Raw genomic sequence first — 26,868 nt, forward strand, 5'->3', positions numbered from 1 at the left:
TCTGCACTCTCAAAATTTCTCCTTTGAAGGCTTCCCACTTACCGATCACATCCTTGCCAGAAAACAACCTGTCCCAATCCACGCTTTTTAGATCCTTTCTCATATCTTCAAATTTAGCCCTTTTCCAGTTTAGAATCTCAACCCAAGGATCAGATCTATCTTTATCCATGATCAAGTTGAAACTAATGGTGTTATGATCACTGGAACCAAAGTGTTCCCCTACACACACTTCCGTCACCTGTTCGAACTCATTTCCTAATAGGAGATCTAGTATTGCATCGTGTCTAGTTGGTACCTCTATATATTGATTTAGAAAACTTTCTTGAACACATTTTACAAACTCTAACCTGTCTAGACCTTTAACACTATGGGAGTCCCAATCAATATGTGGAAAATTAAAATCCTCTACGATCACAACTTTATGTTTCCTGCAGTTGTCTGCTATCTCTCTGCAGATTTGCTTCTCCAATTCTCGCTGACTATTAGGTAGTCTGAGGACTGAACAACATCTGACTAACCCCTCCACTATCTGTTCTGTTATTCAGGCTCCCATTCTCCCTGCAACTTTAGTTTAACCCCCCCCCCCCCACCTCCCACCACGCAGCTCAATCACCCATTTGGCTTTCGTCTCCCAGATCAATAAAAAGGAGGTACATACCAGGTACAGGCAGATAGGAAGAAATGGGGTACTTATGAAGTACAGGAAATTCAAGTGAACACTTATGAAAGAAATAAAAGAAGGCATGAGGTTGCCCCAGCAGACAAGGTGAAGGAGAATCCTCAGGGCTTCTGCAGATATGTTAAGAGCGAAAAGATTGCAAGGGAAAATAATTAATCCTCTGGAAGATCAGAATGGTAATCCACATGAGGAGACGAAATAGATGGGGGTGATTTTTTTTTTGCATCTGTATTTACTCAAGAGATGGACACAGAGTCTATCGAAGTGAGGCAAAGCAGCATCAAGTTCATGGACCCTGTTCAGATTACAGAGGTGGAGGTGTTTGCTGCCTTAAGACAAATTACCATGGATAAATCCCCAGGGCCTGACAAGTTGTTCCCTAGGACCCTGCGGAAGACAAGTGCAGAAATTGTCAGGGCACAAGCACAGATATTTAAATCATCCTCAGTGACCGGTGAGGTACTGGAGGATTGGAGGACAGCCAATGTTGGTCCACTGTTCAAGAAAGGCTCTAAAAATAAACGAGAAAATTTTACGTTGGTGAGCTTGACATCAGTAGGGGGAAAGTTATTGGAATGTGTGTGCAGGATCCGGATATATAAATATTTGGATAGATGTGAACTGATTAAGGATAGGCAGCATGGCTTTGTGCATGGTAGGTCATGTCTAGCCAATCTTACAGAGTTTCTCGAGGAAGTTATCAGGAAAATGGATGAAGGCAAGACAGTGGATGTTGTCTACAAGGACTTCAGCAAAGCACTTGACAAAGTCTCATCTGGGAGGTTGGTCAAGAAGGTTCAGTCACTCAGCATTCAAGATGAGATAGTAAATTGGATGAGACACTGTCTTTGGGAGAAGCCAGAGTGTGGTAGCAGATGGTTGCCTCTCTGACTGCAGGCCAGTGACTAGTGGTTGCCACAGGGATCAGTGCTGCATCTGTTGTTGTTTGTCATCTATATCAGTAATCTAGATGATAGGGTGGTGAACTGGATCAGCAAATTTGTGGATGACACCAAAACTGGGGATTTAGCAGACTGCGAGAAGTCTATCATGACTTGCAGTGTGAACTGGACCAGCTGGAAAAATGGCTTGAGAAATGGAAAATGGAATTTAATGCTGACAAGTGTGAGGTGTTGCACTTTGGTAGGACCTACCGGGCTAGGACTTTCACAATGACTGGTGGGGCATGGAGGAGTGTTGTTGAAGAAAGGGACCTGGGAATGCAGGTCTATAATTCACTGAAAGTGGTGTCACAGTTAGATAAGGATGGAAAGAAAGATTTTGGCACATTGGCCTTCATAAACCAAAGTACTGAGTACAGGAGATGAATGTTATGTTGACTTTGTACAAGACATTGGTGAAGCCTAATTTGGAGTATTCTGTGCAGTTTTGGTCACCAACCTAAAGGAAAGATGTAAAAGAGTTGGAAAGAGTTCAGAGAAAATTCACAAGGATGTTGTCAGGTCTGGAAGACTTGGGTTATAAGGAGAGACTGAACAGGTCTGCGCTTTATTCCTTGGAATGTAGAAGATTAAGGGGAAATTTGATAGAGATACAGGTTTCCCCCGCCATCCGAAGGTAGAGCATTCCTATAAAACGGTTCGTAAGCTGGAATGTCGTAAAGCGAAGAAGCAATTACCATTTATTTATATGGGAAAATTTTGTGAGCGTTCGCAGACCCTAAAATAACCTACCAAATCATGCCAAATAACACATAAAAACCTAAAATAACAGTAACACATAGTAAAAGCAGGAATGATATGTTAAATACACAGCCTATATAAAGTAGAAATACTTTTCCACAATCATTGCCTGCACTGTTCTCCGTAGCGAAAATCTCATGCAAGCGCTCACGGCAAAAACACGGCGCAAGCGCTCTCCAGTAACCTTTAAGCTATGAAGCTGCCAAATCATACCAAATAACACATAAAAATACACAGCCTATATAAAGTAGAAATAATGTATGTACAGTGTAGTATCACTTACGGAATCGGGAAGACAGCTTGCCGAGCACACTGATGATGGTGTGTTAGGCTGAGTCGTGGAGTTTGGGTGGTGCAGTGGCACCCACCCTCCGGGCAGCGAACTGATACCGATCCATGAAGCATGCAGGGGTACAGCAGTAGCCGGGAGGCACACAGCACATCTTTAGGAAAAAAGCCGAAATAAACAAGCTAATTAATTAGGTGCTGCCCGGCACGTAAATGTCGGCCCAGATCGGAGGCGATGCAAGCCCGGGGGTTGGGGTGGTGGGACACTGGGGTGTCATCTCATCATCGATCAGGGCAGGCCGGTCATCTTCTTCTATGTCTGCCTGCCTCGATGTCGAAGGTTGAGGTTCGTCATCTGCTGTGGCTGATGTGGAAGGCTTGCTTGACTGCTGAGCCTCGCGCATTTTTCTATCATACAGTTCCTTGTAAGGACTCAAACCGTCTTGCAAATATGCAACCAACGTACCCTTTCAAAACTAAAGTGGTACTTTATCATTACTCATTCGGTTTCGATTGTTATCCTTTCCCCTTCCAATTGCATCAGCTTTTCATCTATCAGTTCTTGGTCATGGGATGCCAAAACCTCTTCAACGTCATGTTCGTCAACTTCCACAAGCCAAACTCACTTTGTCCTTACTTCATTCACCACAATCAAAACGCTAAATTATGTCTAGTTTTACGCTAAGTGTAACACCCTTACAAGCTCTTTTAGGCTTTTCCGATAGCTTAGAACTCATCTTGCTAATGGCTGCTCACAGGCACGTGTTTAAGCAATGCCGGCTAGAATGCTGTTCCGAATCCAGGAGAGAGCGGCTGCTTGGGGTGTGAGTTGATTTTTTTCGCACGCTGACTTTTACGCGCACTGCCTTTTTTCGTAACAGTGAAAACACCTTCTGTTAGTGAAAAAAGGGAACTAATGTAGGTCTTTCTTAACAGTGATGTTTCGTAAAGCGAATGTTGGAAAAGCGGGGGACACCTGTATACCACAATTATGAGGGTTATAAATGGGCTAAATGCGAGCTGGCTTTTACCACTGAGATGGGATGGGACTACAACCATAGGCTATGGCTTAAGGGTGAAAGGTGAAACGTTAAGGGGAACTTCACACAGATGGTCATCTGGGTGTGGAATGAGCAGCCAGCACAAGTGGTGCATGCGAGCTCAGTTTCAACATTTAAGAGGTTCATATACATACCTGGATTGTAGGGGTAGGGGAGTAGAAAGTTTAAATAGTTCAACACAAACTAGATGGGCCAAAGGGCCTGTTTCTGTGTTGTACTTTTCCATGACTCTGTGACAAGAATATTAAGTAATACTGACATTCACTCGAATTCCTTTTAACAGCTGTGCAGACCAACCATACGTTTGAGTAGGAGATATTTACATGGCATTAAAATTGGCACTTTAAATTAACAATACACAAAAAAAAATCCCAGCTGCACGTCAACAAAGGCTATTTGCTTGAGAGTGTTTCAGTTACTGTGGGGCCAGGCACCCATGTAGCTCAGTGGGAACAGAATAATACCACTGGAGAGAGTCAAACTGAGCCAAGTAACAGTTTGGAGATGGAAGAAATGCCCCATTCTTATAGAGACAGGAAGAGCATCAGAGAGTTTGATGGTCATTTCAGATACCAGCACTGTGCCCAGTTACAAGATAATTTCTCTCCCTAACTTGGGTTGAACTGCACTGTAACCGTGTGATGCCAGATCACACCCTGGCAACTAAAGTGATCTCATCTGAAATGTTGTCCTTCACCCATTGATGGATTTTGTAAATCTTTTTACAGGTTAAAAATGACAAGGAATTTATATGGGAATTCCAACAAAACACACCAGTTTTCCTGTCTCTGTCTAGATATTTAAGAAGTGGAGCAAGGGATTCAATCGACCATCCTTCCTGCTCAGACATTGGGAATGGATTCAGTCAGTCATTTCAACTGAAGGTACATCAACAAGTTCACACTGGGACAAGGCCATTCATCTGTTCGGTGTGTGAGAAGGGATTCAGACCATCTTCTCACCTGTGGACACAACAGTCAGTTCACACTGGCCAGAAGCTGGTCATCTGAATTTGTGGGAAGGGATTCACTCGGTCATCTCTGACCTAATGGCTCACCAGCGAGTTCATACCGGGGAGAGGCCATTCACCTGCTCGGACTGTGGGAAGGGATTCACTTACTCATCTAAGCTGAAGGTACATCAGCGAGTTCACACTGGGGAAAGGCCGTTCACCTGCTCAGTCTGTGGGAAGGGATTCACTCAGTCATCCACCCTACAGAGTCACCAGCGAGTTCACACTGGGGAGAAGCCGTTCACCTGCTCAGACTGTGGGAAGGGATTCACTCAGTCATCCACCCTACAGAGTCACCAGCGAGTTCACACTGGGGAGAGGCCATTCACCTGCCCAGACTGTGGGAAAGGATTCACTTTATTATCTCACCTACAGAGACACCAGTCAGTTCACACTGGGAAGAGACCATTCAACTGCTCAGTCTGTGGGAAGACATTTACTCAGTCATCCCACCTACAGAGTCACCAACGAGTTCACACTGGGGAAAAGCCATTCACCTGCTTAGACTGTGGGAAGGGATTCACTTGGTCATCTGATCTACTGAGACACCAGCGATTTCACACTGGGGAGAAGCCATTCACCTGTTCAGACTGTGGGAAAGGATTCACTTTATTATCTCACCTACGGAGACACCAGTCAATTCACACCGGGGAGAGGCCGTTCACCTGCTCAGTCTGTGGGAAGACATTTACTCAATCATCCCACCTACAGAGTCACCAGCGTGTTCACACTGGGGAGAGGCCATTCAGCTGCTCAGTCTGTGGGAAGGGATTCACTCAGTCATCCGAACTACAGAGTCACCAGCGAGTTCACACTCAAGAGAAGCCGTTCACCTGCTCGGACTGTGGAAAGGGATTCACTCGATCATCCACCCTATTGGCACACCAGTCAGTTCACACTGGGGAGTGGTCATTCACCTGCTGTGAATGTGGGAAGGGATTCACTCGGTCATCTCATCTACTGAAACACCAGCGAGTTCACACTGGGTGGAGGCCGATCACCTGCTCAGACATTGGGAAGAGATTCTCTCAGCCAAATCAACCAAATGTGCATCAGTGAGTTCACACTGGGGAGAGGCCGTTCACTTGCTGTGAATGCGGGGAGGGATTCACTCAGTAATCTAACCTTGTGACACAGTACCAGGTTCACACTGGGGGGAAAGTTTCAATAAGCTTCATGCTGGATATTTGTCCATCACCGTTGCTGAATGCAATTTCGAGAGTGACTGTCAGTGCTGAACTCTGCAGTTATTACTGCTGCTCACCACACCCAGTTCTGCACCCTGGTCACTGGGCATGAGAGGAGTTTCTTCTGCAGTCTGAAGAAGTCGAGCTGACTGTAGTTCTGTCTAAGATGTTCTTCGCCCCTCAAATCTCTGGGCTGAGGAAGAATGACAATGGTAGTTACCCTCCTTAATCATGACTCATTTCCACATTAAGGGTGATTTTCTCTGCTTCTAAAGGGTTGTTAGAAAGCACCCCTGTCCTCTAAAGTCTGAAAGCAGAATGGGAAACCATCTGTTGGATGTTCCAATGAAGCAGGATCAGAAACCAGAGGTGGGCCTGCACAGGACAGAGTTTGGGGCTCCGGACGATGGTCAGGGTAAGAACGTATGATGAAGAGAAGGAATCAGCAGCGGGGCGTGGCAACAAATGACAGAGTCGCAGCATTTGGAAGCTGATTGACAGAGAAGATCTTTCAGTTGTCTGACTGATGACACAAACAATACCTGTGGTGAGGTGCTCCACTGGTCGAGGAGCGTATGTGTTGGGAATGTTTTTATCTATTGAGGGAGTTGTTCCTGCTTGTTTATCCTGTAATATTATTAATGGCCTCCTAGGTTCCTCCAGTATTTTGTGTATGTGTTGCTTGGATTTCCACCATCCACAGATTTTCTCCTGTTTTTGATAAAAACAAAAGCGAGGTCATATAATATAGCAAGAAAATAGTGGAAAGTTAGAGGATTGGAAAGCTTTTACATAACCAACAGGAGACAACTGAAAAAAACGCAGGAGAGACAAGATGAAAAATTACGGTAAGTGAAATGATAATATCAAGTATCAAAAGTTGTTCAGATATACAAAGAGTAAAAGGGTGCAAGAGTTGATATTGTACCACTGGAAGATGATGCTGGCGAGTTAGTAATGGAACAAAGAAATAGCGGCCAAATGTAGTAAGTATTTTGTGTCATTCTTCACTGTGTAAGACACTAGCGGTATAAGACCATAAGACATAGAAGCAGAATTAGGCCATTCAGCCCCATTGAGTCTGCACCGCCGTTCTATCATGTCTGATCCCGTTTCTCACTCAACCCCATGCACCTGCCTCCTCGGCATATCCTGTAATGCCCTGACTGATCAGCAAACTATTAGCTTCTGCTTTAAATGTATCCACAGACTGGGCCCCCACTGCCGTCTGTGTTATAGAATTCCACAGATTCACTGCTCTTTGACTAAATAAAATCTTCCTTAACTACTCTAAAAGGTCGCTCCTCAGTTTTGAAGCTGTGCCCTCTGTTACGGCTCCCCCCACCATACGAAAAGTCCTCTCCTCATTCACTCTATCTAGACCTTTCCACATTCGGTGAGTTTCAGTGAGATTTACCCCCCACTACCTGCATTTATTAAACGTAGGTCAGTGCAGGAGTACAGGCCCAAGGCTGGCAAACACTCCTCATATCTTAACCCCTTCATTCCCGGAATCATCTTCTTGAGCATCCTCTGGACTCTCTCCAATGACAACATACCTTTTCTGAGATATGGGCCACAAATACTCAAAGTGTGGCCTAAATAGTGTCTTATAAAGTATCAGCATTATCTCCTTGCTTATATATTCTACCTCACGTTAAATAAATGCCAGCCTTGCATTTGCCTTCTTTACCACAGACTCAACCTGTAAATTAACCTTCTGGGAGTCTTCCCCAAGGACTCATATTTCCTTCTGTACTTCTGTTGTTTGAACCTTCTCCTCAATCAGATAATAGTTCATATCGTTACTTTTGCCAAAATGCATTATCGTACATTTCCCAATATTGTATTCCATCTGCCACTTTTTTACCCATTCTTCAAATTTGTCTGTGTCCTGTTGCAATCACATTGCTTCCTCAGCACTACCAACGCCTCCACCTATCTTTGTATCATCCACAAACCTTGCCACAAAGCCATCAGTTCCATTTTCCAAATCATTGACAAACAATGTGAAGAGTAGTGGACGGAACACTGACTCCTGAAGACCACTAGTCACTGCTGGTGTTACGTAACCGGCAACAGTGAATATCAGTCAAGACAGGTTATATAAAAACAACCAAACATTTACTAAACACGGATAAACAATAAAAAAAAATGAAAACCTTAACCGGGAGTTAACCGCTATGCAGCGGTTCAACAAATCGTCACTCGGCACTGGTTCTGAAAGCGTTAAATGCTTAAACAGTTCTTAAAGTGGTGAAGTCAGATATGGTTCTTAAAATGGTAAATTCGAAAGTCCAACAGATTTATACATTCACTTGGGAAAGACTTCTTTGGAGAAGGATTTCTTCATAGACTCGACTTTCCTGCTGGTTCAGTCCACAGGATTCACAATGCAGGAAATAAACAGTTTAAAACAACTGACCTTAAATTCTTCTAGAGAGCAAATCCTGCATGAACCCCCTCCTCTTTTGGCAAGAGTTATCTTCGATGCAGGTCACTACTCCTTCAACGAATACTCAATAAGGTCGATCCTTTGTTAAACTGCCGAACGATGCCAACTCCTCTCAATCCTTCGGGTCCTGTACTTCGATGAAGTCTTCACTCTCCCGTACTATTGCTGGAATACGGTACATCAACACATCTAGCAAAAATTTCCAGTCCAGCACTATTGTGCCTTGCAACAGAACGTAACAACCGTTTTAAAAATGAAACTGCATCATAAAAACAAATACGCATCAGAAAGGGAGACACAGATATTCTAGCTGGAAATCTAAAAACTAAAAACTAACTGCGTCATCTGGGGTCTTCCCTTATATACCCGTGCTGCACATGTCATCACGTGACCTCACATCGGCGGGCAAACTACATCAGGTGACCTCCAAAAGACCATTACATCATTCTCACAAAAAAAAATCACAGATCTCCTTGAGGCATGTAACACTAGCCATCCAGAAAAGGCTCCTTTTATTCCCAATTCCTACTTCTTGGCTGTCAGCCATTCCTCTATCCATGCTTCTGATTTTGATCCTGTTGAACAGTATCATGTGTGAGGCCTTATCAGATGCCTTCCGAAAATCTAATTAAATTACATCCACTGCCTCTCGTTTGTCCATCCTGGTTATTAATTCCTTGAAGAACTTTAACAGATTTGTCAGGCAAGATTTCCCTGTACAGAAGCTATGCTGGCTTTGATTTATTTTATCATTAGTCTTCTAGTACCCCCAAACCTCATCTGTTATAATAGACTCCTAATGTGTTGGTTGTCAGTGGTGGGGGGAAGGGGTGGTCACACGATTATTAGCCCAGCCATTAAACCAATAGATCTCGAGCACAGCAGCACGTGGGTGACGTAAGCCACCGTGCACGTGAGGGCAGATCCCGGTGTGGGGAACCCGTGTGTGACGTCACCTGTGGGGGAGCGCTTGTATTTAAAAGCGCCTTAGTGGACGTTTCTCATGATTTCAGTGGGACAACAACATGAATCACGGGTTTTATCACTGAATCCAGTGTTGTGACATGTAAAGTCCCCTGTTATGTGTCCGGCTGTGCCGTGTTTTTGGTGGAGTGGGCAGCGTGGTGTTTGTCTCGATTTGGGTCACAACACCAGAATTGCCAGCGGGGTCCACACAGAGTGTATTAGTCAACAGAAAACATCTCGTCCCTGCAGTCTTTGTCTCCTGGTAAACTCAACACCGTGACAGTGTGGTCCATATGAACCCCTTCCTCACCCACCCCGTTTTTATTCAGATATGTCCTCCCTTCCTTCTCCGTCCTGAAGGAGGGTTGAACCTGAAACGTCGACTGTTGACTCTTTTCGGTAGATGCTGCCTGGCCTACTGAGTTCCGCCAGCATTTTGTTTGTGTTGCTTTGGATTTCCAGCATCTGCTGACTTTGTCGTGTTTGTGATTTACCTCTGCGTTGCTCCGCCGGCCTCCGGCCACTGGTAACTCTGTAGAGACCTCCGGACACTGGTGGCACTGCGGGGAGCTCCGACACCATTGGCGATGGGCAGACCTCCAGCCACCGGTAGTGCTGCGGAGAACCCCCTGCTAAACGCAGGCGTGGTGCCGACTGCAGCTGTTGCCAGTTCAGGTGGCAGTGAGGAAGAGTTTGATCCCGGGATTGTGTAAATCGGGGGTATGCTGCAGTGGGAAAAGCCCGGGGCCGAGTTCTGCCGGACGGTGGTAGTCTCCGGGCTGTCCGCTCCCGCAGCCCCGATTTTAGCTTTGCGCCCGAGCCCGGGCTGTGGGATCAATTAGTTGTGGTTCCCAAGCTGGGAGGGGTTTGGAGTGAAGGGGATCTGTCTGTGTGTGGGTACAGGTTACAGGTGGACGTGTGGGTGTGGGGTGAGTGGAGGGAACGGTGTGGGACCCTAGGCCTGAAGTAGCGGTGTGGTGGTGGTGGTGGTCTGTTGTGAGAAAGTGGGATGATCGGACCTTCCATGACCCGGGTCAAATAAGGTTGTAAACAGGGGAGGATCTGCTCCATTGTATCGGACGCTCGGGTATCCTTTCATTGAGCAACAATTCTCTGTTCATATTAATTACTGTCTAATCTTGCAGTTAAGATTGTGTTTGTTACAAAGCCCCAGAGCCTGGGAAGAGCTGTCATCACCATGGGCTGTTGGTGCAGACTGGGTCGGCGGTGGGGTGTCAGTGACCTCTGCCTCAGAGAAGGGCACGGGTTTGTACAGTGTGTTGAGAGATATCAATGTCCTTAGAGTGGATTCAGATCTGGTGGCAATCTGGAGTTTGCAAGGGAAAAGGGAAAAAAGAAGCGGCTTGTGAGAGAGTTTTCAACAGGGATTCATGGTCAGCGGTGGAGGGAGACAGGACCTAACTGACAGATCATATTAATTGTATTTTTTGATATATATAATCTCACAGATGGTGACTGAAGAAGAGGCTTGTTGAGGGAGGATACCCCGAGGTGAGCTAGTCAGACCCGGTATCAGGAGAGTGACAGTGATGTGATTTCTTGTGTCACGGCTACAAACAGTCATCTCAAGTGACTTGTGTGGAGATGCAGCTTCCCTGGAGTTGGAGGAAAGAGGACACACCAACAGGTGGAACCAACTGTGGGAAGACATGGTTTGTCAGGACTGATGACGAACTGAATGTACCACTATCTTAAGACTGAATCAGAAAACTATTCTGAGGGCAGATGAAATGTCAGAAACAGGGGAGATGTGATCACACGTGCAGAGGGCAGGGGTTGTGTCTCCATTAGACCCTCAGTGAGGTAGTTCAAGTTACAATGTGCCGGGATAGAGGCACAGAGTTTTGTGCCGGATTGAATCACTGATTCTGACACAGTGAGAGGGTTAGTTTCACTGTAAGGGAGCAACATTAAAGGAAGAGGACACAGGAACTTCATCAATTGTCAGTTGTTTAGCAGAAGTGGCCAATCCATATGTTACCTTGACAGAAACAGATATTCACAGTGGTGACAAAAGGGTGCAGTCTGGTTTATTTCAGGTTGGAGAAGGTTGTAGAGTTTTGAAATCAATGCCTTGCGGTGCCACCATCATTAATTTAGCATGTCCAGAGTGGTGGATCACGCAGCTCTGAAACAGGCCTTTGAACGGCCATATCTTTACTGACCATCCGTTCACTGTCTGCAGTGGTCCCATCTATCAGCACTTGGTTCATAGCCGACTGTATCTCGGCAGTTTCAATGCTCATCCACTTTGTAAATGTTGTGAAGGGACCTGCCTCCACCACCACTTCGGGCAGTGTGTTCCAGATTTCAACTGCCCTCTGAGTGAAAAATCTCTTCCTCAGATCCCTCTAAACCTCTTTGCCCTCTGCTTAAGTCTATGACTTCTGATGTGTGATACCTCTGTCCCAGGATCGTGGGCTATATGTGCATTAGTGAAGCCTTTGATAAAGTGCAAAGTGGTAAGTTTCTGTGGAAAACTAGATCACATGGGATCCAGCGAGAGCTGGCTAACTGGATGCACAGTTGTCTTCATGGTAGGAAGCAGAGAGTGATGTTCCCTAGGGATACATCCATTGCTACTTGTCATCTATATCAATAACTTGGTTGAGAATGTACAGGGGATGAGTAGCAACTTTGCAGTAAGCAAGTTTGAACAATTACTTTCATTCAAAGATAAGTATAAACACTCCCCTCTGTTTCCCTCTCCCACTTGACCTCTTCCTACCCCTACGGTTTGTTCCTCTCCCATACCTTCTGCCTTTCCAGCTGCCTTCCCTCTGCACACAGTCTTCCCCCTGAATGCTCAGAGGTCATAGGTTAAGAGTGAGAGGTGAACTGCTTTAGGGGAATCTGAAAGGTGAGCCCCCTCTCTCAGAGGTTAGTGAGGGTGTGGAAGGAGCTGCCATTGGAACTGGTAGATGCAGGTTTAATTTCAACAATTAATAGAAATTCTGATCAGTACAGAATGGGAGGTGGACGGAAGGCTATGATGCAGACAGTTGGGACGAGGCATAGAAATCAGTTTGGCATGGACTAGATAGCTGAGGGGCCTGTTTCTCTGTTTTTGTTGTCTGTTGCTCTAATAATATCCCGATTTGTAATTTTCACAGTCAGTGCTTTGCTGTGTATCCCCCTGTTAAGTCTCAGGCTTGTTCAACTCACTTTTGGCCGGGGGAGCAGCCTTCGGCCCTGCCAAACTGGGTAATCAAGTTTGTGTGGATGCTGTGTGATGTACCCCACCACGCCAAATAACAGACAATACACCATATGCGATTAAATGATTACACTTTATAGAACTTACTGGAACAATGTAATTAATAGAGATAAAATATAAAAGGAAAGTAAAAGGTGCCAAACTTATCAAAGTTCAACCACTTCATGCACAACCATTGGAGTTCAAGTAACAGAGTTTTCTTTCCACCATTCAGTCCCTCTGATCATGGTGGTCGACCAGACGCTCCACCCGAGTCTGTCTTCATCTCCTCTCCTCGCCGAAGACCCTGGGCCTCGGACTCCCACTGGGGGTCCGTCCCGTCGGCCAGCTTACAGCATCGCGTCTCCTCTCTCTGTCCCCATCGCGCCTTCTCCCCAAAAACCCACAAAACAATAGCTTACAGACACACAAGAAAGAATAACATCTATCCCAATTGGTTCGTTCACTCTCTTATCAATAATATAACCCAAACAAGCAGAGAGAGAACTCCTTACATTGCAGTTATTATTACAGAAAAGCCATTTTGATTATAACATAACAAAGAAGCTATTTTGTTAGCCTTTGCAGTAACATAAAAGAAAAAAAACCCTTACACTCTTCCCCCACCAAATAAAGTCATGTCCTCATGACTTCTAAATAACACGCCAACCCTTCCTGCAGACACAAAAACCCCAATCCAGGTACAAACAGTCACATGGCTCCCCAAACAGTAGACCTTAGGCCCTGATCCACCGGCGCTACGTAGGCCAACCTATCTGGGAGTTTCCTAATCCTCCGAGATCTCCGTACCCCCTGACCTAAACCCTTAAGGCTCAGACACTACTGGAGATACCTTGGGTCTGCTTGCAAACTCCTCTCTCAATCTCTCACTCATGCTCCCATTGCAACTCGAAGCCCCCTGTCCCGTATCCAGGGCCCCGCTTCTTTTCCTTCCTGATCCTGCTGTAACCGAGGCTGCCCACAGCTAGCCCTCCCCACTACCCCTGACTCAGTGGGAGAAGGGCCAAAAGTCTTTTCCTCAATCAAGGGGGAAGTTAGCGAAAGGCAGCATGTACCACACATCCAGCACATCATCCTTCTAATCCGTATTCTTCTTCATTCCCTCAATCGGTAGCTGCTGTTTGATTTTCTCCAAATGGAAATACTTAGCCTGGGCTGCCTCTGCAGCCTCTTCAGCCTCCTGCAGTCAAGACGTCAGCTTCCTCTCTGACTCCTCCAATTCTCGCCCCAGTCTCAACAGTTCTGCCCCACGCTTCATGTCCATCTCCACCCAGGACGCAATTACACCACCAGCTTCTTCCAATCTGTTCTGGATCAATTTCTGCAGATCCTTTCGAAGGTTGGTCATTGTTTCGTCTCCCTGGATTAATTCATCAGTACATGACCGCAGTTTCGGCTCAGAATTCCATTTCTCCGTCTCCACTTTGACAAGCATGAACTCCAAGTCTTCAATGGTTGTCCTGAGCTCCGGCACTTGCCGCACATCATTGTCCCCCAAGGTGAATCCAAACCCTGGACGACCATCCACATACGCCAAAACTCCATTGTGGGATGGCCACAGATAGAAAAAAACAGGGATTGAATAGACTTGCGAGGTAATCTCAACACATAGAGGTAGTGAGCACCTGGAATGAGCTGTTCAGTGTTTGCATTGTTGGTTATCTACCTCGGGTTCAGTATTCTCACCGTGTTTGGAAATTCCCTCTCACTGCCGTCTGTCTATGAGCAGCTGGAAATTAAAGAAACACTCAAGATGCTGGAGACCTGAAATCAGATCAGAAATTGTTTGAAGCTATTCCAACACAGGGTGTTGGAGCTGAAACATTAACTTTGTTCCTCTCCAGAGATATTCTTTATCTGTTGAGTGCTTCTTGTATTTGCAGTTTTTTAGAACATTTCTTTGGAATGATTTAAGTCTCCTGGGAAATGGACTTGTGTAGGACACACGATGTAATTCATTCTCTTACAGCACAGAAACAGGACTTTTGGCCCATCTAGTCTGTGCCATTTTCTGCCTGGAACCATCCACGTGCACCCAGACTAGAGATGTCAATACATCCCTCATGCATGTACCCATACAAACTTCTCTTCAAAGCTGCAATTGAACCTGCATCACCTCCTGAGTGAAGTAAAAATCACAGCGAACAGGGTTGTCGGAACAGATCGGTTGAGAACACTCCTGGGTACCGGCTTCCAGAGAGAATACGCTCACTCTACCACCACCCTCTGCCTTCTCTGTCAGGTCATTTCGGTGTCCACAAAGCCAAGTTCCCCTGGATCTATGTTTCCTGACACCATGACCTGGCCTAATTTGGGGAACGTTATCAAAAGTCTTACTCAAATCCAGTTGGTGCTTCTGAATGAATTTCAATAAATACTCCCGAATACCTGAAGTGAAGTGAACAGAGAAGAGATAAGTGCAGAATATGTGAAAAAGACCGAAAAAATGAAGTTCCATTGGGACAAAGAAATTGAAATTCCTGTGTGTGTGTGTGTTATCCTGTGAATGTCTGTAATTTTGTGAGGGAGAAATGAACAGGAAAATAGATAGAAGATAGAAATATAGATTATGGAGAGAAGCACAGACAGACAGAGATATTTCCCCATCGCAGGAAAACTTATTGCTGTAATATGAGAGAATTAAAGAGGTCGGTGTGGACAGAAACGCCGGCGTGGACATCGTAGACCTCACTATACACATCGATGCTGTGAAACTCCATGGACAAGGTGAAGCTAACTGCTCGCTTGCATGAGCAGGATATGTTGATTGCGGAATGTCACTGGTAGGTAAGGACAAGAGGAACTCTTATTGCTATTGCTCCACTGTCCGCTCTTACCAGATTGCTTTCTCTCCAGCCCCTTACCTTTCATACACACCTGGCTTCATCTATCACTTTTTCCCTCCCCACGACATATTTTTCTGGCGTCTTCCCCCTAACCCTCCAGAACTGATGAAAAATCTTGGCCGAATACGTCGACTATTGATTCATTTCATAAATGCTGCCCCACCTGCTGAGTTCCTCCAGCATTTTGTGTGTGTTGCTTTGGATTTTCATCATCTGCAGAAATCCACGTGTTTAAGATACGGAAATGTATATAGTTTTGAAAATTTGAAATGGATGAAGACGCACGGATGAGTGAATCCATAAGACCATCAGATCTATGAGCAGAAGTAGGACATTCGTCCCATCGAGTCTGCTCTGCCATTCAATCATGGGCTGATCCAATTCTTCCAGTCATCTCCACTCTTCTGCTTTCACTCCATACCCTTTGATGCCCTGGCTAATCAAGAACCTATCTATCTCTGTTTAAAATACACCCAATGACTTGGCCTCCACACTACCAAGTACCCTGCCATTTACTTTGTACTCTGCCTTCGAGTCTGTACTTCCAAAGGGTACCACCTCACACTTCTCCGGGTTGAACTCCATCTGCCACTTTTCAGCTCACTTCTGCGTCCTATCAATGTCGCTCTGCAATCTTCGACAATCCTCTACACTATCTACAACACCACCAACCTTTGTGTCATCTGCAAACTTGCCAACCCACCCTTCTACCCCCACATCCAGGTCGTTAATAAAAATCACGAAAAGTAGAGGTCCCAGAACAGATCCTTGTGGGACATCACTAGTCACAATCCTCCAATCTGAACGTACTCCCTCCACCACCACCCCCTGCCTTCTGCAGGCAAGCCAATTCTGAATCCACCTGGCCAAACTTCCCTGGATCCCATGCCTTGACTTTCTGAATAAGCCTACCGTGTGGAACCTTGTCAAATGCCTTACTAAAATCCATATAGATCACATCCACTGCACTACCCTCATCTATATGCCTGGTCACCTCCTCAAAGAACTCTATCAGGCTTGTTAGACACGATCTGCCCTTCACAAAGCCATGCTGACTGTCCCTGATCAGACCATGATCCTCTAAATGCCCATAGATCCTATTTCTAAGAATCTTTTCCAACAGCTTTCCCACCACAGACGTAAGTCTCACTGGTCTATAATTATCCGGACTATCCCTACTACCTTTTTTGAACAAGGGGACAACATTCGCCTCCCTCCAATCCTGTGGTACGATTCCCGTGGACAACGAGGACATAAAGATCTTGGCCAGAGGCTCAGCAATCTAGTCCCTTGCCTCGTGGAGCAGCCTGGGGAATATTCTGTCAGACCCCGGGGACTTATCTGTCCTAATGTATTTTAACAACTCCAACACCTCCTCTCCCTTAATATCAACATGCTCCAGAACGTCAAACTCACCATCATCAAGTTCCCTCTCATTGGTGAATACCGAGGAGAAGTATTCATTGAGGACCTCACTCACTTCCACAGCCTCCAGGCACATCTTCCCACATTTATCTCTAATCGGTCCTACCTTCACTCCTGTCATCCCTTTTGTTCTTCACATTATTGAAGAATGCCTTGGGGTTTTCCTTTACCCTACTCACCAAGGCCTTCTCATGCCCCCTTCTTGCTCCCCTCAGCACCTTCTTAACCTCCTTTCTTGCTTCCCTATATTCCTTAATAGTCCCATGTGATCCTTGCTTCCTAAACCTCATGTATGCTCCCTTCTTCCACCTGACCAGATTTTCCACCTCACTTGTCACCCATGGTTCCTTCACCCTACCATTCTTTATCTTCCTCACCAGGACAAATTTATCACTAACATCCTGCAAGAGATCTCTAAACATCTACCAAATGTCCATAGTACATTTCCCTGCAAAAACATCATCCCAATTCACACCCGCAAGTTCTAGCCTTATAGGCTCATAATCTTCCCTTCCCCAATTAAAAAATTTCCTGTCCTCTCTGATTTTATCCTTTTCCATGATAATTCTAAAGGCCAGGAAGTGGTGGTCACTGTCCCCCAGATGCTCACCCACTGAGAGATCTGTGACCTGACCTGGTTCATTACCTAGTACGAGATCTAGTATGGCATTCCCCCTAGTCGGCCTGTCCACATGCTGTGACAGCAATCCATCCTGGACATACTTAACAAACTCTGCCCCATCTAAACCCTTGGAACTAATTAGGTGCCAATCAATAGTAGGGAAGTTAAAGTCACCCATGATAACAACCCTGTTATTTTTGCACCTTTCCAAAATCTGCCTCCCAATCTGCTCCTCTGTATCTCTGCTGCTACCAGGGGGCCTATAGAATACCCCCAATAGAGTAACTGCTCCCTTCCTGTTCCTGACTTCCACCCATACTGACTCAAAAGAGGATCCTGCTCCATTACCCACCCTTTCTATAGCTGTAATAGTATCCCTGACCAGTAATGCCACCCCTCCTCCCCTTTTTCCGCCCTCTCTATCCCTTTTAAAGCACTGAAATCCAGGAATATTGAGAATCCATTCCTGCCCTGCTGCCAGCCAAATCTCTATATTGGCCACTACATCATAATTCCATGTAAGCTCTCAATTCATCACCTTTGTTCCTGATGCTTCTTGCATTGAGGTACACACACTTCAGGCCTTCTACCTTACTACCTTTACACCGTTTATTCTGCTTCTCTTTCCTCAAAGCCTCTCTACATGTTAGATCTGGCTTTACTCCATGCACTTCTTTCACTACTCTATTGCTCCGGGTCCCATCCCCTTTACAAATTAGTTTAAACTCTCCCAAACCATGCTAGCAAGCCTCCCTGCAAGGATTGTGCTCCCCGTCAAGTTCAGGTGCAGCCCTTCCAATCTGTACAGATCCCACTTTCCCCAAAAGAGATCCCAATGATCCAAACATCTAAAACCCTGCTCCCTGCACCAACTCCTCAGCCACGTATTCAACTGCCATCTCCTCCAATTCTTACCATCACTGGCAGCAACCCTGAGAACGCCACCCTTGAGGTCCTGTTCTTCAGCCTTCTGCCTAGTTCTGGAAACTCACACTTCAGGACCTCATCCCTCTTCCTGTCTATGTCGTTGGTACCAACATGTATCATGACTTCTGGTTGCTTCCCGTCTCCTACCAGGATGTCGTGCACCTGGTCAGAGACATCCCGGACCCTGGTACCCGGGAGGCAACAAACCATGTGGGTGTCGTTCTCATGTCCACAAAATCTCCTGTCTGCTCCCCTGACTGTAGAGTCTCCAATGACGACAGCTCTCCTCTTCTCCGTCTCACCCTTCTGCACCACCGGGTCAGACTCAGTGCCGGAGTCCCTGCCACCGTGGCTCACACCTGGTCGGTCGTCCACGCCAACAGTATCCAGGACGGTAAACTTATTATTCAGGGGAATGGCTACAGGGGTGCTCTGCACTACCTGTCTGCTCACCTTCGCTTTCCCCCCTCTGACTGTCACCCAACGACCTGCTTCCAACAGCCTCGGTATGACCACCTCCCTGTAGCTCTCATCTATGACTGCCTCAGTCTCCCTTATGAGTCGAAGGTCATCCAGCTGCTGCTCCAGATTCCTTACATGGTCTTCCAGACTGCCCAGCTGTATGCACTTCTGGCAGATGTGATCTAGATGATGGGGTGTTAAATTGGATTAGTAAGTATGCAGATGATATTAAGATAGGTGGAGATGTGGATAATAAAGCAGGTTTTCAAAGCTTGCAGAGAGATTTAGACCACTTAGAAGAGTGGGCTGAAAGATAGCAGACTGAGTTTAATGCTGATAAATGTGAGGTGCTACATTTTGGTAGGACTAATCAAAATAGGACATAGATGGTAAATGGCAGGGCATTGAAGAATGCAGTAGAACAGAGGGATCTAGTAATAATGGTGCATAGTTCCCTGAAGGTGGAATCGCATGTGGATAGGGTGATGAAGAAAGCATTTGGTATGCTGGCCTTTATAAATCAGAGCATTGAGTATAGGAGTTAGGATGTAATGTTGAAATTTACAAGGCATTGGTAAGGCCGAATTTGGAGTATTGTGTACAGTTCTGGTAACCAAATTAAAGGAAAGATGTCAACAAAATTGAGAGAGTACAGAGGAGATTTACTAGAATGTTGCCTGGATTTCATCTCCTAAGTTACAGAGAAAGGTTGAACAAGTTAGGTCTTTATTCTTTTGGATCGAAGAAGGTTGAGGGGGGACTTGATAGAGGTGTTTAAAATTATGAGGGGGATAGATAGAGTTGACGTGAATAGGCTTTTTCCATTGAGAGTGGGGGAGATTCAAACAAGAGGACATGAGTGTGAGAGTTAAAGGGCAAAACTTTAGGGGTAATATGAGTGGGATCTTCCTTACTCAGAGAGTGGTAACTGTGTGGAACGAGCTTCCAGAAGAAGTGGTTGAGGCAGGTTCGGTGTTTTCATTTAAAGTTAAATTGGATAGAGATATGGAGAGGAAAGGAATGGAGCATTATGGGCTGAGTGCAGGTCGGTGGGACGAGGTGGGAGTAAGAGTTCGGCACGGACTAGAAGGGCCGAGATGGCCTGTTTCCGTGCTGTAATCGTTATATGGTCTCAGGTATTCTGTAATCTCATCCTTCACAAGCGATTCCAACAACTGCCCAACCACTGATGCCGGGCTTACAGGACTGTAGTTTCCTTTCTTCTGCATCCCTCCTTTCTTAAATTGTGGATAACAGTTGCAGTTTACCAGTCAACCGGTACAATGCCAGACTCTGTCGATTCTTGTAAGATCATCGTTAATGCCTTCACAATTCTTCCAGATACTTCCTTCAGAACCCGAGGGTGCATTCCATCAGGATCAGGAGATTTATCCACACTCGGACCATTAAGCTTCCTGAGCACCTTCTTAGTCGTAATTTTCACTGCACAGACTTCACTTCCCTGACACTCTTGAATATCCAATATACTGCAGACGAACTCCACTGTGAAGACTGAGCAAACTACTCATTCAGTTCCAGTGCCATCTCTGCATCTCTCATTACAATATCTCCTGCGTCATTTTGTATTGGTCTTATATCTACCCTTGAGTCTCTTTTACCCTTTATATACTTAAAGAAGCTTTTGGTATCTTCTTTGATATTAGTGGCCTGCTTCCTCTCAAAATTTATCTTTTCCTTCTGAATGACCTTCCTAGATTTCTTCTGCAAGTTTTTTAAAAGCTGTCTAATCCTCTATCTTACCGCTAGCTCTGGCTTCCTAGAACTTTTGCTTTTACTTTGGCTCTGACTTCTCTTGTCAGCCACGGTAGTGTCCTTCTTCCCTTTGAAAATTTCTTCTTATTTGGAAAAACAAATCTGTCTTGCACTTCTCTCATTTTTTGCAAAAACTCCAGTCATTGTTGCAGTATCCTTCCTGCAAATGTCCCTTTCCAATCAACTTTAGCCAGTTTCCCTCTCATGCCATTGTAATTTCCATTATTCCACTGAAATACCGACACATTGGATTTTATTTTTCTCTCTCAAATTTCAATGTGAACTCAGTCATAGTTTGATCACTGTTCACTACGCGTTCCTTAACTTTAAGCTCCCTTATCACCTCTGCATCATTGCACAACACCTAAGTCAGCACAGCCGATCTCCTAGTGGGCTCAACAATGAGCTGTTCGAAAAAGCCATCCTTTGGCCATTCTACAAATTCTGTCTCTTGAGGTCGAGTAGTAACCTGGTTTTCCCAATCCACTCTCATGTTAAAATCCCCAACAATTTTTACACGCCTTTTCTATCTCTTGCTAAATTTGCAATCCACATCCCGGCTGCTGTTTGTAGGCCTGTATACAACTGTCATTCGGGTCATTTTACACTTGCCATTTCTTAATTCAACCTATAGAGACTCTACTCCTTCCAATCCTATGTCATCTCTTTCCAACGATTTAATATTATTTCTTGTACACAGGGCCAATCCACTTCATTTGCCTACTAACCTATCTTTCTGATACACCGTATATCCTCGGACGTTCAGCTCCCAATGGCAGCCATCCTTTAGCCAAGTTTCAGAGATGGCCACAACGTCATATTTGCCAATCTGTAGCTGAATTTCAAGATCATCTATTTTATTTCTTATGCTGCGTGCATTCAAATACAACACTCTCAGTCCAGTATTTGTTGCATTCTGTTTTAATTGCACCATGACTCTATTGCCCTGTAACTCATGCCACTGGCTTTGATTAAACTTTGTCTCCTGCTTGTTCTTTCTGTGATCTCTGTTGCATGCTATCTTTGATTGATTTCTGTTTTCCCCTTCCTCAGCCCAATCACTCTGGTTCCCATCCCCCTGCCAAATTCGTTTAAGCCCTCACTAACAGCTTTATTAAATGTGCCCGCTAGGATATTGGACACCTTTGGGTTCAGGTATAACCCGTCCTTTTTGTACCGGTCGTACCTCCCCTGGAAGAGGCCCCGATAATCCAGGAATCTGAACCCCCGCCCCCTACACAAGTCTCTCAGCCACACATTAATACGGCTGATCATGCTATTCCTTCATCGCTAGCATGTGGCGCAGGCAGCAATCCTGAGATTACTACCCCAGAGGTCCACAGGGGTCTGTGTTGGCAACATTTCTGTTTACGTTCTATGTCAGTGCATCGGATGACAGTATTGATGGCCCTGTGGCCAAATTTACGCCATGAAGTGGAATATTGAAAGGACTTGATAGAGAGGTCATGGAGGTCTATAGCATCTGGTTATCACAATGCTATAAATTACAAAGTAAATATACAAACGATTGGCTTGCTCCATAGCTTGAGATTCTAAATTGGAGAAGGGCGCTTTATTCACAAAATCTTCACAGCCCACAGTGACTGTGCACTGATCCCAGCAATGGAACCCACCACTGCAGTCCCACAGTGCACTATGAACTCATTGGAAAGCTACAAAATTGCATGTGAATAGCCTCCCCTCTCCCAACTCCACTCTTTCTGCGTCACCAGCAGACTGGGACATCTCACATCTCGCTGCCTCCCCCAGGCCATTAAACTGAACAACTGTGGTCAGGGACTGATCTCTGGGGTACTCCAAACGCTACCTCCTTCCAGTCTGAAACAACCCATTCATCCAGCCACACACTACCGGCACTTTATCGATCTCCAACGAAAACCCTACTCCTGAGGTTCAATACCATTGCTGACTCTGAGTTTACCACCGTCAAATGCCAGGAGGGACATAATAATCAGAAAGTCTCTAGTCGCAGCCGTGTACATAAACTGTGATCTTAGTGGGTGTGTGGCGCATGCTCAGAATGTGAAGGAGACAGACAAACAAACTGAGCCAAGTCACAGACTGATGAAGGGCGGGTATGATCCATTTTGATACAGAGAGGGAAGCAGAGAGCTTGATATTGTGCCTGATGCCAGAACTGTAGCCAGTTAGAAGATGAAATCTTGTTGCTCTAAATTGTTTTGAGCTGTGACAGTGTTTTTATCAGAAGGCACCATGGAGACTAAATTATCTGAGTTGAAATGTTGTCCTTCACCCACTGATGTGTTTTGTAAAGTTGTAACAGTGCAGAAAAGTCAAAGGATTTGTGTATGGGGATCTCAAACACAACAGCACGTTAGTTCTGCTGTATCTGTCAGTTCACCAGCGCTTGAATGCCGCCGATCCTTGAATGTGGAGGCGGGAATGGTGGAGAAGACAGCGCCCCACTCGCTACAAGGAGAGCCCGAACACGTGTCCATGTCCGTCATCTGATTGGATACATTGCCATGTTGTTGATAGCAGAGAGATGTCATTCACTGGCTCTCATTTTGGAAGGGATTCAGTCAGGGATACACCAATAGCTTCGCACTGGGAAGCTGCTGTTCACTTGCTCCGTGTATGTGAACAGACTCATTCAATTAACCCACCTTGTGATGCTCCAGTGAATTCACAATAAATAGGGGCCACATTTCTGTCCGGAGTGAGCAAAGAGTTTTACTCAATCATCCCAGCTGCTGCAACACCAGCAACTTCACAACAGGGAGGAAGTTCAAATCAGCTCTGGTTTAAATGCTTAACCATCACGGTGACTGAAAGCAGCTGCAGGTTCATGGGGGACTATTACTGACAGAATCTGCAGTTCTTGCAGCTGCTCATCACACCCAGGACTGAACCCTGGTCACTGAGCATCAGAGGAGTCTGTTCTGCTATGTTAGCCTTAAACTGGACTGGTATTTTATATTGTGGTTCTGTGAAAGATAAATCAGACTGCATCAAATCCCGTATCTCAGGTACTTTCTGTCTCTACCACACTCACAATGTACACTAGAGAGGCCACTCGGCCCATCTGGTCCCTGCCCATGTTTCTAATCCATATCAGTGTATCAAAATCTATCCCTGCCATTCTCCTCTCACTCTCCCTGTGATGACAGGTTGGAACTAGTCACCACCCCGTCGGAGAAGAGATTTCCCTTGAATTTCATAGAATCATATAAATCTACGACACATTCAGGCCCTTCGGCCCACAATGTTGTGCCAACCATGTAACCTACACTAGAAACTGTCTAGAATTACCCTACTGTATAGCCCTCTATTTCTCAAGGCTCCATGTAACAATCTAAGAGTCTCTTAAAATACCTCAACCACCGTCACTGGCAGTGCATTCCTCACACCCACCACTCTTTGTGTAAAAAACTTACCTCTGACATCTCCCTTGCAACTGCATCTAAGCACCTTAAAACCATGCCCCTCGTGTTAGCCATTTCCGTCCTGGGTAAAAGCCTCTGGCTATCCACACGATCAATGCCTCTCATCATCTTATACATCTGATGAATTCCCTGCATGATTTTCTCTGGACTGAATAAGACGATGAGCTCACTGTGGTTTTGATGTTCCCCAGGGCTCTGGAGTAAGGTGGTTAAACTCCTTCTTCCCTGCTCTTTTCAATGTTTTGGGTAATTTTAACTAATTTTAAAGGACTGTGCCTCAGACAAATGGGTTGTTGCAATGCACCTCCAAAGTCTGACAGCAGACTAGCGAGTGAATCTTCGATGGAGCAGAGTTAGAAACCAAAGATTTGCCAGCCTGAGTCAGGGTTTTGGGGCTCCAGAAAGAGATGGGGCCTAGAGTTTACAAGGAGCAGGAGGAGGAATCAGACCAGCAAGATGTGGCTACGAATGAAAGATCAGAAACATTTGGAAACTGATTGATCCAAAAAAAAGGTGGTTAATTTCTGCAAAATGCTGGTGGAAATCAACAGACCAGGCAGCAAATGTGAAGAGGAATAAATAGACGTTTAGGCCGAGCCACTTCAGCATGCCTAGTCTGTGTACTACTCTGCTTAATTGCTGGCTGAACTGCAGAATTCCCCCTGCATTTTGTGTGTGTGTGCGTCTCTGTATCTCGAGCAACTGCAGAATCTCTTGTTTTACATCTGCATTTGTAAGGTTCTACTTTGGCACTAGACCCGCTGGAAGTAAGTGTATTGTTTATGGGAGCTGCTTTCTGCGTTAAAAGAGCTGCTAAGTTTTCTACACACAAAAAAAAACTGAGGTATGGACACGGAACCGGTGCTTGCGGAAACTTTTCGTGGCACCATCATTACCCAGAGAGTTCAGTGTAACAATATTGGCAGAGTCACTGAAGCTCCGGTCAAATGCGCATGCGTCAGGGTTGCGGATTGTCCCGAATATCGCGCATGCGCGCAGTACACAAAAAAGGCCTTAGGAGGATCGATTGAAGGTAAGAGTAATTTTCCGGACGGGTGTTTTTCAACATGGATTGAGGATGAATTGCTGTGAGCTCCGGACACCGTGACGCGCAATCCCGGGACAGTCCTGCTCTCGTCCATCTCTCTCAGCCCCACGATCCGTACACGGGCCCCAGAGAGCTTCCGGCTGATGAGGGAATGGGAACCGATGGATCTCTCAGACAGAGCTGAGCTCCAGCTGTCTAAATGCAAGGATTGGGAACTCGGAGAAAGGGAACAAAATCTTTTACATCAGCTGTTGAGAAAATCACCTTTATTCCACCTCCAGTCACAAACAAGAGAAAATCTGCAGATGCTGGAAATCTAAGCAACGCACACAAAATGCTGGAGGAACTCAGCATTAGTACTCTTTTGCATAGATGCTGCCTGGCCTGCTGAGTTCCTCCGGCATTTTGTGTGTGTTGCTTGTTCTACCTCCTCTTGTTCTGGACCTTTCTACCGGTGGGATTATGTTTTGACCCATTCTCTCTGGGTACATAATGATATCAAACACCCTTGCCCTGGCCAATAAGTAACTTTCACATCACAAATGTGCCAGATTCCAGTGAGACAGACTACTGCCCTTCCCTTCGTATTCATTGGCATTGCCATCAATGAATTCACCACCATCAGTCACCTGGGGGAGGGTTCAGGGGAAATGTTCATGTACAATACAGAAACTGGTGTCACCTGTGTGTGTTCTGGTGATGCAAAAGTTGCTGCAGAATTTACAAGTGGGAAGAAGTGGAGTGATGTTTGGAAATCTGACTTTAAAGCGTCGTTCAGCAAGCTAATCACATGTGGACAGTGTGCAAAAGCTGGAGTGAGAAAATCCTTCATAACCGTCTTCGGGCCTGCTACATAGGTTGTCTGAGAGTGCAGATGAAATCGATCAAACCCAGAGGATATCAAAGTTCTTATTGACAGTGATTTACGTGGGCACGTGGCCAACTGGTTAAGGCATTGGACTAGCGACCTGAAGGTCGTGAGTTCCAGCCCCAGCTGAGGCAACGTGTTGTGTCCTTGAGCAAGGCACTTAATCACACATTGCTCTGCGACGACACTGGGGCTGGTCTTCCATACAAGAGTGAAGACTTCCCAGTCGCAGATCCACGGTCTCGCAAGACTAACGGATGCTAGCTGTTTAATACCTCTTTATTTAAAATTCAGTGTGCACATGTTGTCACTGGGTAAAACCTGTACAGCACAAGATTTTTCAGCACACTGCTCATTACAAATTAGAGGGGACATTGGTGGGAAGGTGGGGAGACTTCCAGTGTCCTTGACGCCCTCACCTACAAGATATGCATCCACTTGCACGTTACAGAGTTGGAGCTGGAAATGGATGAATTCCAGATCATCTGGGAATCGAAGAAGGTGATAGATATAGAAACCATAGCACAACTACAGCACAGAAACAGGCCTTTTGGCCCTTCTTGGCTGTGCCGAATCATTTTCTGCCTAGTCCAGTCATACTTTATTGATCCTGAGGGAAATTGGTTTTCATTACAGTTGCACCTTAAATAATCCAATAGTGATAAAACCATAAATAATTAAATAGTAATATGTAAATTATGCCAGGAAATAAGTCACCCTGTTGGCTCAGGATGTCTGACCCTCTAAGGGAGGAGTTGTAAAGTTTGATGGCCACAGGCAGGAATGACTTCCTATGACGCTCTGTGTTGCATCTCGGTGGAATGAGTCTCTGGCTGAATGTACTCCTGTGCCCAACCAGTACATTATGTAGTGGATGGGA

The 26,868-nt window shown here is 45.5% G+C and overlaps 1 pseudogene; it reads left to right on the forward strand.

Moving 5' to 3' along the window:
* Nucleotides 1-26,868, forward strand: part of LOC140197111 (uncharacterized) — a 54,278-nt pseudogene that overhangs the window by 9,057 nt on the left and 18,353 nt on the right.

The sequence above is a fragment of the Mobula birostris genome, chromosome 4 (assembly GCF_030028105.1).
Source record: "Mobula birostris isolate sMobBir1 chromosome 4, sMobBir1.hap1, whole genome shotgun sequence".
NCBI classification, from domain to species: Eukaryota; Metazoa; Chordata; class Chondrichthyes; order Myliobatiformes; family Myliobatidae; genus Mobula; species Mobula birostris.